The sequence below is a fragment of the Choloepus didactylus genome, chromosome 1 (genome assembly GCF_015220235.1).
Source record: "Choloepus didactylus isolate mChoDid1 chromosome 1, mChoDid1.pri, whole genome shotgun sequence".
Taxonomy (NCBI): domain Eukaryota; kingdom Metazoa; phylum Chordata; class Mammalia; order Pilosa; family Megalonychidae; genus Choloepus; species Choloepus didactylus.
The window spans coordinates 43,937,554-43,945,223 of NC_051307.1; positions in this window are offsets into that span (position 1 = coordinate 43,937,554).

The window sequence follows — 7,670 nt, forward strand, 5'->3', positions numbered from 1 at the left end:
GCATGTTTTACTGGAGTACATAGAATATGGACATTAAAGGTGATTCTGGTGATAACTTAGAAGGAAATGATGAATGTGTTACTGAAAACTGGAGAATGAGTGATCCTTTTATAAAGATGCTTTTTATAAAGGCAGATAACTTGGAGAACTTGTGTTCTGATGTTGGATGGAAAGCAGAACTTGTAGGAGATGAACTTGAATATTTAACAGAAGACTTTTTCAAGGAAAGTGCAGAAGATCCAGCCTGGTTTTCCCTGGTCTTATAGTACAAGATGGGGGAAAGGAGATAAATTGAAGACTGAACTGTTAAGTAAAAAGGAACAAGCACTTGATGACTTGGAAAATTTTCAGTCTATCAAGATAATGTTCTCTAAGACTAGGGCCAGAATTGGCCCTAACAGGGCCCTCTCTAAGTTGCTGGTAGATAAGACCCCAGAGCACAGGACACAAATAATGTTGTGGCTGAACAACCATTTGCTAAAAAGATTTGTTATGTGACTCATGATTCCAATCAACCATATCAGAGTAAATGAGGAAATGAGGAAAGGAAATAAATACCATTTTATCTGATGGCTTGGACCCCTTTGAATTGCATGGAAGACTGATTTTTTTTCTTTTTTCAGAATTCTGTATAAACAGAAACACTGCAGGTCTGGGCCTGAAGGGGCAGAGATGGGATAAAATGAAGGAAAAATGATCTCAAGGGCAGAACCATGGATACAAAGGACTGTGATGAAGGGAACTCTGCAGGCTAAGAGAGAGGGCTGCTCCTCCAGCACTTGGAGAGGATGGCCTCCCTAGACTTTGGAGGAGATGGGTCCTCTGCTCTGGTGATTGTGGAGAGTGAAGTGCTCAGAAAGGCAGGGGCTGCCTTTCAAGCAGACCCAACAACAAATATTGAGCCTCAGATTCTCTCAGATCTTGAAATCTAAAATAATTTGTCCTTCTGGGTTTCAGACTTTTTGGGGAACCATGACTCCTTTCTCCCCTCCAACTTCTCCCTTCTGGAATACGAATATCTGCCTTGTGCCAGTCCCATCACTGTGTTTTAGAAACTTGTTTTCTTGGTTTCACAATCCAAGATGGAATACATCCATTACTGATTTAGATGAAATTTTGGATTTTTGTCACTGAAATGACTTAAGGCTTTTGAGATGTTGGGAGGCAGTGAATGTATTTTGTAAGTGGGATGAACATGTTTTCTTTGGGAGTAGGATGCAGAAAGCAGACTGTTATGTATTGAATCATGTTCTCCACAAAACATGTTCAAGTCCTAACTCCTGGTCCTGTAAATGTGAACTTACTTGGAAAGAGGATAATAAAAGATCCCGTTTGTTAAGATAAGGCCAAACTACATCAGGGTGGGCTTTAATCCAATACAACTGAAGTCATTATAAACAGTAAATTTGGACAAAATAGGGGACAAAAGGGAGAGGTTTGACCATGTGGCAGACAGAGATTGTATTATGGATTGTGCTCAACCACTACCAGAATGCTACAGACTGCAGAAAAAGCATGATCCTGCCACTACCTTGAATTTGGGCTTCTAGCCTCCAAAACAGTGAGAAAATAAATTATTTTTAAGCCAACCAGTGTGTGGTATGTGTTAAGCAGCCCTGATAAACTAACACAGGCCCCTCCTTTGTTTAAACCCCTCTTTATACACATGCTTGAAAAATAGCCTCTTAGGCCAAAATGTAGAAATGGAGGTAGTTGTACAAAAGAATTATTGAAGAGGAATGCATGAGAAAAGAAAAGGATGGAACATAATTGGAAAATTCTTTGTCAACACAACAGTGGGCAAATGTGCCCATTATCATAGACTGTTAGACAGAAATCATTAGACCTTTTGCCAAGCCATGCTCAGTCAATAGTTTGGGCCATCCCAAGAACATTACCTCATTGGAGTTTGCTTTCTTGCTACCTAAACCCTTCCAACATGTAAATAAGCACAGGATATCCCATTGGACAATGAGAGTACTTGGCTTAGTCACCCCTGTTGCCCTAGCCAAAAGACAGCTAACTGCCAAACATGACAGTAAGGCCACTGGGGATAATCAATCCCTTTTCACTTTCCAATGAATTGTAGACACAGGAGCAAGCCCACTGATCCCAGCCTAGAGCAGCACCATACAGAACAATCAAGAGTAAAAACAATGGTTGTTGTTTTAAGACACTAAATTCAGAGCAGTTTATTGTACAGCAAAGTTAACTGATAGAGTAAGGAAAATTCTTAACATACACAGGAGGAGGATTGGAGTAAGGAAGGCTTAAAGAAATTAAATATAAATTAGAGGTATCAGTTTAATATTATTGAAATTAATGAAGATAACCCACCCTAGTTATTAAAGACAGAAATTCTAAAAAGAGATTACTTGTGAGTAGTGGGTCTGGGAAAGAGATATGATGTGAGATAGTCTTAATTTTATTCACTTTTGTGCAATTTGAGTATTTACTTTCTTGAACATGAAATATTTAGAATAAATACACACATGTTTGAACCAAGTGCAATACTCTTCATTGATTAAAATTCAAGGGACACATTAAATATCTTGTTAGAGTATAAGTTAAATAATTAACATATATAGTGTAAGATATTCTTTTATATTGGGACAAACAGAGGTATAACATGGACTGTGTTCTAGTTTGCTAATGATGCTGGAATGCAAACACCAGAAATGGATTCGTTTTTATAAATGGGGGTTATTTGGTTACAAAGTTACAGTCTTAAGGCCATAAAGTGTCCAAAGTAAGTCATCAACAACCTGGTTGGTACCTTCACTGGAGGATGACCATTAGTGTCCAGAAAACCTCTGTCAGCTGGGAAGTCACATGGCTGGCATCTACTCCAGAGTTCTGGTTTCAAAATGGCTTTCTCCCAGAATGATCCTTTCTAGGCTGCAGTTCCTCAAAAGTCTCACTCTTAGTTGCTCTTGGGACATTTTTCCTCTCTTAGCTTCTCTGGAGCAAAATCTGCTTTCAACGGCCATCTTCATACTGTCTCTCATCTGCAGCTCTTCTCTCAGCTCCTGGGTGTTCTTCAAAATGTCCCTCTTGGCAGTAGCAAGCTCACTACTTCTGTCTGAGCCCACATAGTGCTCCAGTAAACCAACCAACGCCCATGTTGAATGGGTAGGGCCACATCTCCACAGAAACCATCCAGTCAGTTATCACCCACAGTTGGATGGGTCTCATCTCCATGGAAACAAAGAACTACAATCCAATGAACAACAATACATCTGCCTACACAAGACTACATCAAAGACAATGGCATTTTGGGGGACACAATACATACAAACCAGCACAGACTGGAACTCTAAATCTGCATTTTATGGTTTTATTGATATACAATTCATTTAAAATAAACTGCACAAATTCAAAATGTACAATTTGATGAGTCTGGGTGCATGTGTACACACCAATGATACCTACACCATAATCAAGAAAATGAACATCTCCATCAAACTAAGAGTTTCTCTGTGCCCTTTGTAATCAATCCAATCCTCTCTAGCCCACCCCACCTTCTAGATAATGACTCATCTTCTTTCTGCCACTATAGGTGAGCTTACATTTTTAGAATTTTACATAAATGTAATCATAGACTGTATACTCTTTTCTCATTTGTCTTCTTTCACTTATTGTTATTTTGAGATTTAGCCAAATTGTTGCATTAACAATATTTTCTTACTTTTTAATGAGTATTATTTCATTGCATGGGTATATAAGAATTTGCTTATTCATTCACTTGTTGATCAACACTTGGGGTTTTCCAATATTTTATTATTACATATAAAGTTGTTAATAACATTTATTTACAAGACTTGATGTGGACATATTCCTTGAAAGACAGGAAGGAACTGAGCATCAATGATCAAAGTTATGCTGATAAAATGGCTTTTAGGATATTGGGGACTCAGAGAATAAGCAATTTTTGTTAGAGCATATGAAGTCAGGAGAGGGTGGCCAAGATTAGTACAGTAATAACTTTTTTGTTGTAATAATATTAGATATCAAGCAACTCAATATCTCAGTAACATACAACTAAAATATTTTTTTCCTTCATCATGGAAAAAAATTCTGGTTGCCTTACAGTTCACTGCAGTTCAACCAATACCTCCTGGTCTCAGGAGCACTTAACTTTAGACTAGAAGTCAAGTACAATTTGGCTCTATCTTTGTTCTTCAACCAGCATCTTTCCAGTTCATGATTTTTCAGGATAGAGGCCAAAACTTCAGGAATGTGAGCATGTCTATGCAAACACATGGTTTGCACATACTTTGACTATGCTTTGTGTGCAGGCATACCTCAGAGATATTGTAGGTTTGGAACCAGACCAACACAATAAAGCAGATATCACAATAAAGTGAGTTATACAAATTTCATGACTTCCCAGTGCATTTAAAATATATGTTTACACTATACTGCAGCCTATTAAGTATGCAATAACATTGTGTCTAAAAAATGTACACATCTTAATTAAAAAAAACTTTATTGCCAATAAAGCAATAAAGCTGCCCAGTGAGTCATAATCTTTTTCTGGTGGAGAGTCTTGTTTCAATGTTGATGACTGCTGACTGATCAGGGGGTGGTTGCTGAAGGTTGAGGTGGCTGTCACAATTTCTTCAAATAAGACAATGAAGTTGCCATATTGATTGACTCTTCCTCTCATGAAAGATTTCTCTGTAGCATGTGAAGATGTTTGAAAACATTTACCCACAAGAGAACTTCTTTCAAAATTGGAGTTAATCCTTTGAAACCCTGTCACTGCTTTCTCAACTAAGTTTATGTTAATATTCTAAATCAACAATGGTCACAGCATCTTCACCAGGAGTAGATTCCATCTCAAGAAACCACTTTCTTTGCTCCTCCATAAGAAGCAACTCCTCCCCCCTCCAATCTCTATCATGAGATTACAGCAATTCAGTCACATCTTCAAGCTCTACTTCTAATACTTCTAATTCTAGTTCTCTTGCTATTTCTACTACATCTGCAATTAGGGCTGGGGTTAGGGTTAGTTCCCCCACTCTCCTTGAAGAATGGAATCAACTTCTTCAAAACTCTTGTTAATGTTGATATTTTGACCTCCTCTCATGTATCACAGATGTTCTTAATGGCATCTAGAATGATGAATCCTATCCAGAAGGTGTTCAATTTACTTTGCCAGATCTATCAGAGTGATCACTTATCTGTGGAAGCTACAGCCTTGCGAAATGAAGACACATGGTCAAACCCAAAATTAGAAGGTCACAAGGCAAATGTGCCAGGGACTAATGCTAACAAATGTGGAACTAAAGATATAGCAAAGCCTTGGAATGCTGTGCTGGTTTGGATGCATTATGTCCCCCAAAACACCATCATCTTTGATGCAGTGTTGTATGGGCAGGAAGCATATTGGTGTTGATTGGGTTGAAGACTTTTGATTGGATGTTCCTGTGTAGATTTGATCACTCAACTGTGGGCAAGATCTTTCATTGGGTAATTTCCATGGAGGTGTGGCCCCGCCCATTCAGCGTGGGCCTTGATTAGTTTACTAGAGCACTATATAAGCTCAGACAGAAAGAGCAAGCTTGTTACAGCCAAGAGGGACACTTTGAAGAATGCACAGGAGCTGGGAAGAGAGGAGCTGCAATTGAGAGAAGTTTGAAGATGGCCATTGAAAGCAGACTTTTGCTCCAGAGAAGCTAAGAGGGGAAAAACACCCAAGAGCAACTAAGAGTGACATTTTTGAGGAACTGCAGCCTAGAGAGGAATGTCCTGGGAGAAAGCCATTTTGAAACCAGAACTCTGAAGCAGATGCCAGCCATGTGCCTTCCCAGCTAACAGAGGTTTTCCGGACACCATTGGCCATCCTCCAGTAAAGGTACCTGATTGCTGATGACTTACCTTGGACACTTTATAACCTTAAGACTATAACTTTGTAACTAAATAAACTCCCTTTATAAAAGCCAATCCATTACTGGTGTTTTGCATTCCGGCAGCATTAGCAAACTGGAACAGATGCCTACATAAATAATTTGTGTATTGCCTGTAAGCATTGTAAGTAGGTGATTGACATGATCTTATTAGTGTTTTACAAAGGGCTGACTTCGTTGGAGAATGGATTATGGCAGGACAATATATCAAGGCATAAGATCACTTAGGAAGGATTGTAAGAGTACAGACTAGTGATGGGGTTGTTTAGTCTACAAAGGCATAATAATTTTTCACAATTTGCCTCCAGGTCCATTTGTAGCTTTTTCTGCTCTGTTCTGTGTGCTAAGATGCTGACCCTTACCAACTGCACCTCATAGGGTTCCTATGGTCTCATGGAAGGAACAATGAGAAATATTTGTCAAAGACAGTTAGTCGAGTGTGTTTGCTGAGATATAAAATACAGAAAAAAGGGTACTTGAGTTAGTCAATGTGGAGTTCATTGATGACCTTGACAATGGCAGTCCCATTGGGGTTTGGAGAACTGAAGCCCAAATGTAGTGAATGGAGAAATATGTAAAGGGAAGAAAAGGTTGCCTATAATATACATATATATTTTTAAAAGTTTTGCTCTGAAGGAACACAGAAACTGTGCATTAGAGACAGAAGAACCATTATAATATGCTTGTGCTTATTTTGTTATTATTGGTGTATTTGTTTATTGTTTGTTTTATTTGTTTTGTTTTTAAGAAAGGAGAGCTTGTTTGTTGACTGGAGTGTAAGATTCAGAAGAAAGGAAGTAATCTGATAATACAGTATGGAAAATTCCTGAGAAAGCAAAGGAAGCACAGCAAACATGAAGGATTTGGCTTTTAAACGGAATAGTGATATTTATTATTAATGTAAATGGGAAGGCAAAGAGAACAAATGTACTTAAGTCAGTAATTTTGGTAGTAGGAAGATAAGGGAATTACTTTAAGTTTCTTTCTTTATTTTAAATTAAGAATAACATACAAATTTAGAGAGGGGGCTGGAGAAGGAAATATTGGAGGCTTAAAAAGAGAGAAAGTGAGATATTTTATGTTTTCATCTTAGACTATTCTCATGAATAGTCATTTCCTCCTTGAATTAATTAGGGTAAGTTGTTGGAAATTTCTGAGCAGTGATAAAGTGGAAAGATACTAAGATTTAAATCCCAGCTCTATTACTAACTATAAGAACCTGGGCAAACAATATAATCATTTTATTCACAGCTTCTCCATCTATAAAACATGAATGTTAATTCTCACCTTTATTCAACATGAAGAATAAGATCAGATACAGGCATAGGTAATCTATCATGTCACCTCAAGCTTCATATGCTAAAATTCCATGTTCCTCTATGAAAATCAGAACCTTGAGAGTAGTTTATAACAAGTTGAGTCATTAATTTTTATGAAATTATTTGTATTCTGCAAAACTAGCAGTGAAAGAGATACCATCTGCTGCTTCAGCTCATTCTCAGATCCTTGAATCAGAAGTCAGCAAAGAGAACTGTCCCTCTTTATCTCTTAATTAATTGTGATTCACCTTCCCCATTTCCAAGTGGATATGAACAGCTTTGAAATAATCTTCCCATCATTTTTTTTCCTTTTTTCTCCTTCTGCTGAATTTTCTGCAAGATTTTCCTCCTTCTAAAAGATCAATGGTGTAGGTAAATGTAGTAGAGTTAGAAAAAATATACCATATCCCTTTGGTTCCTCAAGCTGTAGCTCCCAGTG